The sequence below is a fragment of the Felis catus genome, chromosome B3 (genome assembly GCF_018350175.1).
Source record: "Felis catus isolate Fca126 chromosome B3, F.catus_Fca126_mat1.0, whole genome shotgun sequence".
In the NCBI taxonomy this organism is placed as follows: Eukaryota; Metazoa; Chordata; class Mammalia; order Carnivora; family Felidae; genus Felis; species Felis catus.
In genome coordinates, this window is record NC_058373.1 from 100,434,796 (window position 1) to 100,447,738 (window position 12,943).

The following is a 12,943-nucleotide window of genomic DNA, read 5'->3' on the forward strand; positions in this document are numbered from 1 at the left end:
TGTAGATGATCCCAAACATACACCTCAGATCCATGCCTCCAAGAAATGTAAATTCTAGGAGATCATTAGAACCAAGAGTATAAACATCACATAGAAATATTGATGTCGGGGTGCCTGGGTGTCTCAGTCGGTTCAGGGTCCGACTTCGGCTCAGGTCATGATCTCATGGTTCATGAGTTCCAGCCCCGCATCGGGCTCTCTGCTGTCAGCACAGAGCCTGCTTCAGATCTTCTGTCTCCCCCTCTCTCTGACCCTCCTCCACTCACACTCTGTCTCAAAAATAAACACACATTAAAAAAAAAAGATGTGTTTCTCAGGGCCATGTGCATATTTAGTAGCATGGTGCCTCTGATCTTTGAGCTGTAAACAAGTGTATCAATGGACATAGGTACTGTCCTCATCTTCACAAGAGAATAGTCCACTTGAGAAAATCAGTTTGAATTCAAGCCATGAAGTTTTTTCCTCTGAGTGTTAAAAAAAAAAAAAAAGTATTTTCCACTCTTCTCCACTGTCTTTGAATAGTCAACCTTAGCCCCTTCCAAACTAGACTTACTCCTCCCTCTCCCATGACTTCATCTCCTATTTGCCATTGAACATTGAAGCCATCTGGGTAGACACTTCTTGACCTATGCTACCAAACCTTTAACCCTGCCTGCTTCTGCACAAGGTGCCCTCTCCTCCTTTGCTGCCATTAGGCAGAGGAGACATCGTGTTCTTATTAAAGGTTAATCCACCTGCGCCCTGCATTCTATTTCCTCCTATTCTGGATTCATAAATTCTCAATTATCCATCTCTGGGGGCTTCAGACCCCCTCCTTAATGCTGAGACTTTGTATCAGCATTTAAATATGCTCAACATTTTAATGTCTTCCCCAACATTTGAAAGGTTGGATGGAGGACAGGTCACGAAGTCTACCCTGGACTTCACTGTCTCCTTAGTTGCTGTCCTCCTGTCATAGTTATCAAAACTTCTCAAAACCATTTTAAGCATGTATTTATACTCACTGTCTCCGTTTCCTTACCAATGAACCAATTTAATCCCTGTTTCTGCCTTCCATTCCACTGAAGTAGCTCATGTTGGGGTCATGAATTACCTCTCACTGTTGAATCAATTCATCATTGTTTCTGCCTCTCATCCCACTAAAGTGGCTCACGTCATTAATTACCTCCATGTCACTAACTTTGAAAGGCATTTTAAACCCTTACCTTATTTGATTTCTTAGCAGTTCTTAATCACTTCATCCTTGTGATACTTCCCTTGTCTCCTGTCACACCTTATTTTCCTGGTCCTCCCTTGCTTCTTCTCAGACCCATTTGTTGGTTTATGTTCATCATAACCATGATTTGTTGGATGGAGTCCTTGGGGTTCTGTCTGAATCTCCTTCTGTTCTCATTCAAAGATCTCTTTTTAGGGGTGTCACCCTAAATATTAAATATTACAAATTAAATCAGATAAAACATTAGGCAGACCTAATGTAGGAAATGGTCCTGATCTGGTTTTGAGGAGATAGGCTGGAAGGCTTACCAGGGCTTTTCTATTATTTACTTTAAAGATTCTGCCAAAGAGCAAAACCCATATGCTCAGTTTCAGGCATACGCTGTGAAATTGTTATTCAGAGTCCTGAAGAAACGAGTGTGTTTAATTAGAGGTTGGAGGTAAGGTGGTAAGGTTTGGGTCCTATTTGGAGTGTATTAACTAGAGACCGGACTGCCCAGATGCCATACCGCAGGGCTTGAACTCACAAACTGCGAGATCATGATCCGAGCCGAATTTGGATGCTTAACTGACTGAACCACCCAGGCGCCCCATGTAACAGATACTATTAAAGCTCTGTCCCACAGTGGGTACAGGGCAATGGTCTCCTAAGTATAGTCTCTGAACCAGCAGTATCTGCATCACCTAGGAATCTGTTAGACATGCATTCTGCAACCCCATCCCAGACCTACTGAATCAGCAACCCTGGGGTGGGCATCTACAGTCTGGGTCTTATCAAGTCCTCCAGGTGATTACGAATATTTGGGAACCACTAGCTTGTAGTGTATGAGCTTCCTTTGTCTCTCTGAGGGGAGGCTGCAGTGCTGGGAATTTCACACCCCTGGAGTGCCCTTCAACTATGGAGGGATGGGAGTTGGTGGATCAACGTTCCAGCCTCGTACCCCTTAGTAAGAGATTCTTAGGGATGCTCCACAAAGTCTCTCGAGAGTCCCCAGTAGGATTGAGCCCAGTTACCCACAGTGGTTACTTGCTCATTAATGATTTTTCTTCCTTCTTTTCCTTGTCTCACTTCCTCACTCATTCACAGAGCTTTCCGGAGCCAACTCTTAAATAAGTCACTTGTGCCCAAATCCTTACCTTAAGGTCTGCTTTTGGGGAGGCCCAGACTAAGACATATAATACAAATACCCCATGTGAAGGAAGCTTTCCCTTTACCCCAGGCTAGATCAGTTCACCTTGTTACCTGCTTTTTTTTTTTAGCCTTTTTCTTTTGCATCACGGCTTTCCCCACAGTTTATAATTACATATTTGTGTGATTCCTTAGCTAATGATTTCTGTCCCACCTTGAAGGAATGCTATCTATTGCACCTGTTACATCCTCAACACCTCCCAGGGCCTGTAACAAACATAGACACGTAGTAAATGTTTGTTGAATGAACAATGAATGGGTAGTACCATTTCATGCATAACTTGCGGAAGGCATATCTGAAAAATTCTCAGGTTTTCTGTCACCTACATTTCAACACATTTTTCTTTTACATTTCTTCCAGGCTTCTCTTCTTTCCTAAGGTTCAATTTTTTTTTTCACTCCATGTTTAGGGCATTGGCATTCTCCACATAATACTACTTTCTGTTAATTATGTCTGGATTTACCTTTTAACGTATTTCCTCTCCAACCAATACATTTGTCCTTCTAACAATGGGAAAGGCTCATTTTGTAATAGCATTTTTTAATTTGCAAATCACAATATGCCTTGACATCCATCTTCAAAGCCTATAAAGGCTTTTCAACTGAAGGCTTCATTGGCCTTCTCACTTCTAACGGAGGTGAACATATAAATACATACCGAATACTTTCGCATTTCTGAGATAATTTAGTTTTGTCTGTGAAAAAATGGGGATGAGGACACTCCCTCCTTTCTCCCACACCTGAAAGTCTTTGCCCATCTCTGTTGCCTACATGCCCAAAGAGAGAGTTCTGTAGTTTTAAGTCAGATTATTCATTTGGACTGTTTTATTAATGGATGAGTTTACGTTAAAGTTTGCACCTATATACATTTTGTGTGTGTGTGTGTGTGTGTGTGTGTGTGTGTGTGTGTGTGTTAGGTTACCACACCTGGGGCAGCCTTAACATCTTTGTCTCATTCAATGTGACTTCCAGAGACTCAGACCTCTCCTATTTGGGATGAAGAAATGATACCTCACCTAAACCTTCAGTGCAAGCTACATTCTTCAGTGCAGCCCGAGACCCCCTCCCTCCTTGTGGGAATATAAAGTGCTTGCTCAGCTATTAAAGAAGTAGAACTTTGTTTTGCCTTTGGCTCTTTCTTTTCATGTGGTCAAGCCAACTGAGTATGCAGGATGCTTGGTGGCGTGGGATCTGGGAAGTCCGGGTCTCTAGTTAATACACTCAAAAAAGGACCCAAACCCTACCTCCAACCTCTAATTAAACACACTCGTTTCTTCAGGAACTCTGAATAACAATTTCACAGCGTATGCCTGAAACTGAGCATATGGGTTTTGCTCTTTGGCAGAATCTTTTAAATAAATAATAGAAAAGCCCCAGTAAGCCTTCTAGTCTGTCTCCCCAAAACCAGACCAGGATCATTTCCTACATTAGGCCTGCCTAATGTTTTATCTGATTTAATTTTTAATATTTTGGAGGATGACTTTCACAATTTCCCTGAGGAGACCATTTCATAATTTAATATTTATCTCTCAGACAGGCAGTGTTTCCAGTAATCAACCCAAATTTTAAATTTTCATCTTGTTCTCTTGGATATTATTTCCTCTCTGTGAAAAGTTAAAATTTTCAAATATGGTATTAGTGTACCAATAATTTGCCAGGTCCTTCAAAAAAATTAATACCCTGAACCATTTGTCTTTATTGTTTTTCTGAACACCTATGTTTTTTCTATCTTTTTATTATCTCCTTGAACTTATTTTCTACCTGTGGTCTCATTCTATTTTTAAGTTGAAAATTCTTTATAGTGACTTTTTTTGTGGTAAAACACATATAACATAAAATTTACCATTTTAGCTAATTTAAATTTAGCTAATTTACAATTTAGTAGCATTAAGTACATTCGCACTGTTGTGCCTCCACCATTACCATCTGTCTCCAGAACTTTCTCATCTTCCCAGACTGAAACTCTGTATCCATTAAATACTAACTCCTCCTTCTCCCCAACCACAGTCCCTGGTAAATACTATTTTACTTTCTGTCTCTATGAATTTGACTATTTTAGGCACTTCTTATAAGTTCATTCTTATTTTTTAAAGAAGGTAACACATCTGGACTCTAACATGCTGTGATTTTAAATGATTACAAACATAATAATAACCGGGGCACCTGGGTGGCTCAGTTAGTTAAGCGTCTGACTCTTGGTTTCAGCTCAGGTCATGATCTCATGGTTTATGAATTCGAGCCCCACATCAGGCTTTGTGCTGACAGCACAGAGCCTGCTTGGGATTCTCTCTTTCTCCTTCTCTCTCTGACCCTCCCTTGCTCACATTCTCTCTCTCTTTCAAAATAAACAAAGTTAAAAAAAAAATATTAACCTTATTATAGCTGTATTAACTCAAGGGTAATATTCAAAATATTTTTTTAAATTTTTTTTAACATTTATTTATTTTTGAGAGACAGAGAGAGATAGAGCACAAGCAGGGGAGGAGCAGAGAGAGAGGGAGACACAGAATCCAAAACAGGCTCCAGGCTCCGAGCTGCCAGCACAGAGCCCGACGCGGGGCTCGAACTCATGGACCACGAGATCATGACCTGAGCCGAAGTCAGCCACTCAACCAACTGAGCCACCCAGGCGCCCCTAATATTCAAAATATTTAATGGCTGGCATGGCAGGGGCACAGGGCAATCGGAACAAAGCTCAGCCCAGTCAGGGTGGATGATGGATGAACATAACAATACAACCTGACTTCTGCTTACAGCTACATGGCAACTCTTTTTCTCCTATATAACTCACTCTGATGTTGCTTTCTTGCCTTGTAGTTTTAGATATTTTGTTTTCATGTAATAAAACATGAAAACAGAGCCAGGTGATTCTACTGGCTCTGTGGATTTTTCTGCAGGCCTAATGGAGTCCTAAGCCCCCTAAAAAGTACATGAGGGAGAAGGATAAGCTCTATGTTTCAAGGAGAATGCTGTCGATAGCAAGCCACAGAAAACTCCATCAAAGAGTCCTATGGAAGACAGGGCTGGAGGCTTGGCATAGAAGAGCATTCTGATCTGTCAATTTTAATACAAGTTAGAATTTATGGTGATAAACAAAAGGAACACATTTTAGGGGCACCTGGGTGGCTGAGTCAGTTTAGCGTCCGACTCTTGATTTCAGCTCAGGTCATGATCTCACGGTTTGTGAGATTGAGCCCCATGTTGGGCTCTGTGCTGACAATGAGGAGCCTGCTTGGGATTCTCTCTCTCCCTCTCTCTCTGCCCCTCCCCTCAAAATAAATAAATAAACATTTTAAAAAAGGAACACATTTTTACAGAGGATACTAGAAGCTAGCACTCTGGTGGGAGGTAACAGTATAATTTTCTTTTTACTTTTAAAATAATTTTCAAAAATAACTTTCATACAGGGGCACCTGGGTGGCTCAGTCAGTTAAGTGTCTGACTCTTGGTTTCAGCTCAGTCATGATCTCACAGTTTGTGAGTTTGAGCCCTGCATCAGGTTCTGTGTTGGCAGTGTGGAGCCTGCTTGTGATTCTCTCTCCCTCTCTCTCTCCCTCCCCCCACCCAGAATAAATAAATAAACATTTTAAAAAATGACTTTCATATAAACATACAGTGAATACATGCCAGAAATTTATTTAACTTGTTAATGAAGGAAACAGCAGGATGGTAAAGTGATCTAAAGAGGATCTAAGAAGGTGATATATTGGATTGGTGAAAAACAGAATGTTGGAGTAAGATGGCAAAATTTGACACAAAACTGGTAAATGTCCTACAGGGTAGTAAAAGCATGACCTTTGAAATTATCTTACTCACTATCGATTTTCTGTAAGGCAATATTTACCTTTACTGAGTTTAGGTCCTAATTAACAGTAAACAGTAAATCAAACATTGCATTTGCTAGAGAATCAGACTTGTTATGTGGTCTTGTTAGATAATACTTGGATACTTTTTCTTTACAGTGATGTGCAGAGAGCATGGCTTCTCAAATCTCCCCACTATCCTTTTGGGTTGATGGAAGGATTCCTCCTGCCCAGAAGGAGGTCCTGTAAGTTGGGAGAAGACTTTAGTAGGGGCTCACAAAGTTTTTTGTACCCCTAATCATGTCATGCTAAACCTTGGCTTATGCTTAGATAGTTACAAAGTATGCCTTTAACAAGTCACAACATCCAACATTTGGGTTCCAGTTCCAATTTCTTACTGTGTCACCAGGGCCATAGGTAAACTACAAGAACAATACTGTGAGCACCATGTATCCTTTACTTAGGCTCACTGATTGTTAGCACTTGTAAGTTTGCTTTGTCTCTTTCCCTTTCTTACACTTCCACAAACACACTTCCCTGAACCATTTGAAAGTTAACTGTATACATCATGAAATTTCAGTCCTAAATATTATAGCATATAGTCCGAAAAACAAGGATTTTTTTTTTTTTTTTTTTTTGGTAGTGGATACTGCAATGCTTTGTCTAGATCCCTCTTCAGAGATAAAGAACTTATTCCTTCATAGTTTTGGAGTGCCACTGGCATATAGCCCTTAGCTGTTCATCTTCTCTGGAAATTATCTTGGCTGAAGAAACTGTGTAGCCCAAGGTCACACCCCCTCAGGGCCATCTGTATCCTATGACTGACTGAAGCAGAGGCATGAAGGCCTGGATGCCTTCGTGACGCAGCATAACTCGGAAGGGTCGCTCAAGGGTCGCTCCAGTGTCACGTCCTCCAGGGTTCATGAGGCCTCTGTTGAGACTGCATTGCAGCCCAAACTTTCTCTCTGCCCAGAAATGGGCAGAAATGCTTTTTATTTTCCCCCTTCCCTTCCTTTCCAAAGGTACTGATCCCAAGAGCACTTCTTAATAAAATCCCTGCATACTAATCTCCATTTCAAGCCTCAGGTTTGAACAGGTTCAAACCTCAACCTGTTTGGTGACAGAAGTGGCTTGAGAGAGCTGAAACTAATATCAATTGCAGTGACCCACTCCAGAATTTTACCATCATGACAGCTAAAAAGTATTTTCTCATGTTCGACTTAAACTCTCCTGTCTCAACGGTCTCCAAGATACAGTAATTGAGAAAAGCAAAGCATCACGAGCTTCCATTTGTGGGGAAAAAAAGAGAATACATTTATATATATGTTTATACGTGTGTAGAATATCTTTTTAAGGAAATACAAGAAATCTGTAGTAGGGTTGCCTCTGGGAGAGAAGATCAGGGGTCTGGGGGTAGAGGACCTACTTTTTTTTTTTTTTTTCTGTAAGCCCTTTGATATTATTCTCATTTCTATCATGCACTCGGACTTTTTTTTTTAAAGAATGCAAACAAAATGAGACAAAATGGTAATTGTTGCTAATTTGCAGCGGTAGGAATATGGTTTTGTTGTATTGGTTGCAATTTTCTGTAGTTTTATAATTCTTTTTTTACGTTTTTTATTTTATTTTTGAGAGAGGGAGAGAGAGACAGACAGAGCGTGAGTAGGGAAGGGGCAGAGACAGAGAGGGAGACCCAGAATCCGAAGCAGGCTCCAGGCTCTGAGCTGTCAGCACAGGGGCTCTGATGCGGGGCTCAAACTCACAAACCGTGAGATCATGACCTTAGCCAAAGTTGGATGCTTAACCAACTGAGCCACCCAGGCTCCCCTCTGTAGTTTTAAAAATGAAAATTTCTAAAACCAAACTCATCTGTTTATTTTTTCTTGTGGACATAGGGACCATCCTACTTATTGAAACACTTCACTTACTTGTAAGGGGCAAAGAATTTCTCAACCTTTTCTTCTATGAGTTAACAACCTGAATTTAAACTTTCATCACAGTAATTTATTATCTATTGATTTGATGATCATTTTGTCACTTTTCTTAGAACCTTAAGCACATTGGCTACATTTTTTTTCAGAGTATAGTTGTCAAAACTAGATATAATGCTGTTTACCAAAGATCTAAATAATGCAGAGGAAAGGTGATTTTTTATTTATGGCCTAACCTTACAGAATCATGTTCAACTAATGCTCTGTGAGATTTTTACTCAATGTGAGCACACTCTGAAATTTTGATTAAATCTGTTGGGATTTTTTTTTTTTTTTTTGACTTAGAAAACAAATGAGGTCCACAAAGCTGTAGGCCTACACTGCTGAGCTTACCGTGCAAGGCAGAGTGAAGGAGAATACATCCTCTCTGCAGGCAGGCAGAGGCAGGAGAAGAGAGAAGTGGCCGAGGCAGGGATGCACAATGCCTTCAAAACTCACCATCACACCAGTCAGGCCTCCTCCTGTGGTGCAGAAAGAGGAAGGTAGGGGGGAAATACAGTTCCTACCTCAGAGAGTTGCTATGGGGACTAAATCTATCAATACATTGCAACTATTAATAAATGTTAAATTATTTTTATATTTACTATATATCCTATAATTATGAAACATAATATATAAGTACATGAAATTATATTAAATTACATTAAATTAAATAGGTTAAAGAAATTCAATTATACTATAAATATATAAATATTAATTCATTTAATATTAATTAAATAAACAAATACAGACAAAGCACTTAAAAGAGAGTTAGGCATATGGTATATGTTCCACAAATGTTAGATATCTTTATTTATTTTTGTATCTCCAGTATGTAGCACTGTGCCTACCACTTTTTAGATGTGTAGTCAATGTTTGTTCACTCATTCATTCAGTCATGTCCAACTTCCTATTGACTTGTTAGGGGAAAATTGCTTCTTATCCACTCCTCTGGTTTCTTTTTTTACTCTTTCTTTCTTTCTTTCTTTCTTTCTTTCTTTCTTTCTTTCTTTCTTTCTTTCTTTCTTCTTTCTTTCTTTCTTCTTTTAGAGAGAGAGAGGAGAGAGAGGAAAAGGGGAGAGAGAGAGAGAGAGAGAGAGAGAGAGAGAGAGAGAGAACCTTAGGCAGGCTCCAAGGTCAGCATGGAGCCGATGTAGGGCTTGATCCCATGACCCTGGGGTCATGACCTGAGCTGAAATCAAGAGTTGGACGCTCAAGTGACTGAGCCACCCAGGCACCCCATCCACTCCTCTGGTTTCTATGAGGAAGGACGTTCCCAGCACACTTGGCCTCTTCCCACACCCCTCATTCTGACCACAGAGGTGGAGTGGGTTACCTGGATGGTAAGTCTGGGAGAGGATCTTGAGGGTGGTGGTGGTGCATAGCCGGGCCTCGTTCTCCTCTCCTCTCTTGGATCCACACTCCATTCTTCCTCTTGGAGGTGAGTTCTGTGAGAGACTTGTTCCATGGGCATGTGTATTGAGCAAAGACTAGGGGAAGTGAGGCTGCCTGATTTGGGGTTTTGTGTTGGGGTTACCAATGTTGCTCACATGCAAACCTCAGTTTCAACATCTCTAGTGATCATAAAACTGATATTTTTATCTCCATCTGATTTTTTTTTTTCATCCCTATCTTCTCTCTCCACTGGCTATAAACCCAGGAAGGGAAAACAGAAGACCCACTTATGAGTACCCCTCTTCAAGCCTCAATATCACTTAACAAATACTTTTGTGGTAAGTACTGGGGAAGACAGAGTCAAGATCTGAGGCATGAATCAGAGTAAACTCCAAGAAGATATGGTCAAGATTCCTAGGTTGAAGGACATGCAGAGAAGAGAACTGGAAGGAAGGCTGGGGAGCTGGACAGAGAGAATGAGGAGGAATATAGATCAGATGAGGCTGATATAGGTAGACGGGGACACATGTATCCTCCGAGCAGCGGAAATGCCATTCAAGAACTTTGCCTTCTGAATGACCTCTTTGGCTGCTCTGTGGAAAATGGATTGTAGGAGACAAAAATGGATGTGGGTAGATTAGCAGGAATCAAATCCAGAGGTTTTATGCTCTCTGCGTGGATTAAAATGATGGGAGGAGAAAAGAAGTGGGCAGACTTGAAGGATATTTAGGAGGCAAACTTGTCAAAACTTGGTGCTGGATTGGATGTGGGCAAGAAGAGAGACTGAAGTGTCAACATAACTCCTGGATTTTCAGCTTGCATCACCAAGCAAATGAATGGGAGGCACCACTCAAAGATAGCAGGAACAATGAAAGATCAAATTTTGAGAGAGACTATGAATTCAGTTTGACATGCTGAGTCTGTAATGCTTTTGAAATATCCAAGGAGAGATGTTAAAGCATTGAGTACATGGATCTGTATTTCAGAGGAGAGAGCTGGGCTGAAACTGCAATCGTGAGTCACTGTGCTATATTTATATACCTTCTCTCTTCTTTCTCCCTCTCTACTCTCCCCATCTCTCACTTTCTCTATATAGTAATTAAAGTAATATATACACAGTAATTAAATAGACTCTCCCTGTCTCCCTCTTTCTGTCCCTCCTGCCTTCCTTCCCATATATGTAGTAATTAAATTAATAAATATATAAAGTAACTAAATTAAAATTATATGCAGTAATTAAAGACAAGGTGTGGTGAGATCACCTAGGGAGAAAATGTGGCTAGATGGAGAAGAGATGCTTGCTCAACAGTGAGCCATGACCTCCAACAAAGAGGTCTGATGGAGAAGAGCTCACAAGACAGACTGAGAAGAAGCCAGAGAGTGAGAAGAAAAGCTGGAGTGTGTGGAGTCAAGGAAACAAAGTGTCCAAAGAGGGGGCGCCTGAGTGGCTCAGTCGGTTAAGTGTCCAACTCTTGACTATGGCTCAGGTCATGGTCTCACAGTTCGGTGAGTTTGAACCCTGTGTCAAGCTCTGTACTGATAGTGTGTAGCCTGCTTGGGATTCTTTCTCTCCCTCTCTCTCTCTGCCCCTCTTCTGCTAGCTCTCTCTTTCATTCAAAATAAATAAACTTTAAGCAGGTGTCCAAAGAGAATGTTTGTTGCACTGAATTGAAGATCTACAACAAATGGCCGTGCACCATAGATCATGATTTTTATCCCTCGTATCCAGATTCTCAGAAGTTGCTTTAATGTTTGCTCACTACCTGTGCTGGAAAATACCTTGCCTCTCACATTCTTTGTGCTTGATATTTACTGAATGCAAACTCTATCAAAATATCTGGGGTGAACGCCTGAGACTTGTAGGCAGAGCTTCTCAGGGGCAAATGATAGATGGAAAAGAAGTAGCTCCAAAGCCGGAGACCCAAAGGGACACACCAAATGAGCAAGATGAGAATGGTAAGAGGAAATGGTTTACAAATATTTTCTGTTTTACATGTAAAAGATTGAATTTCTGGGGTAATGGTGCCCCAGATGTTACAATAGTTATAGTGCTTGAGCACCTGCCCACGGCATATATCCCAGGACAGCAGGGTGACACTATTAGGGGAAGACACAGAACAAGGAGGCAGTGTTATGGTGTGACAGAGGCTTGGAGTGAGTGGGCAGGTGGAATGTCATCATTCACTTCTTCTCAATATGTCGGGATGCCACTGGTTAGGAATATGAATAAGAATTGGGCCTGAACCCCCCTTTCTCCCTTTTGCTCATTTTTGGCCTAAGGATTTTTGCTTTTTTTAGGGAATAGTAAAAGTGTCAGCCATCGACATTCTCTTCTGTATATATTTATAGTTATGAAAGCAAGAATTATAAAAACTAGGTGGTACAATTAGTCACAAGCTTCCTGAGACCTGGAACTTTGTTTTCTTCACTGTTATAACCCCAATGCCTGATGCGGAGTAGGGGCTTAGTATGCTGTCCATGAATGAATGGATGGTTGGGGGAATGAAGGAGTGAGTGAGAGGTCATCTTTACCAGTACTGATACACCCAGTGAGATACATTATCATCTGAAACAGGCCACAGACACTGGCTCCCTGCTAGGGACACAAACGTGAAGCGTCATGAAGCAAGTGTTAAAGCCTGCTGGATCCTCTCCCTTTTTGCCTCCTGTTTTCCCAAGCTGTGCAAATGGGAGAGCTTGATTAACTCCTCCATTGACGTCACACTGGCTAACGAGAAAGTAGATCATCAGACCACAGAAAGGGAAGATCCAGCGCAAACTTTGCATTCAGTAGATTCCCAGTAATCTTTTTTGACTCACTCATGATTATCTGAATGCTATCGATGCATTCAAATCTACAAGGCCTCATGTTTTGCCTTCTGGGATACACCGTGAATCAGTTCAGGTCACTGACAGGCTGCCTTGTTAGTGGCAGCTCCCAAGGACTAATACATTCCTGAAAACTGGAAAAAGGCCAACTTCATGTCTTTCTGAATGAAGAATGAAAGGGATGACCTCGAAAATTATTAACCCAGCAGCAATACCCTGAAAAGTAGTACAATAAATCAGCAAAATATCAATTTAGAAATGCTGAGAGGAGAATAAAGCATAAGGTATGGTTTTAGAATAAATGATCCTGTCTGACTCACCTAATTTCCTTTTAGGCAGGGATAAACCTGGTGGAAGGAAAGGGAACAATAAATTAAACAATTTTTTAACCTATCCCAAACTTTCATTTGTCTTACATAACAATTTAAAATGAGGAAACCATATTCCAGGCAGGTATATTGGTAGGAGGATTAAATTCTAAGAGGAACCATTGTCAACCACATAACAAATGTGTTTGAAAGGGATTCCAAGGGGGTCATGTA

At 40.8% G+C, this 12,943-nt stretch overlaps 1 long non-coding RNA gene across 1 annotated transcript; it reads right to left on the bottom strand.

The window, feature by feature from the left end:
• Nucleotides 1-226: 226 nt before the first annotated feature.
• On the bottom strand, nucleotides 227-12,712 carry LOC123386082. The gene is made up of 3 exons (XR_006599598.1): nucleotides 9,029-12,712; nucleotides 8,532-8,659; nucleotides 227-1,421 (listed from the first exon to the last, which is right to left on the bottom strand). It is a non-coding gene; the product is annotated as an uncharacterized LOC123386082 (long non-coding RNA).
• Nucleotides 12,713-12,943: the final 231 nt, after the last annotated feature.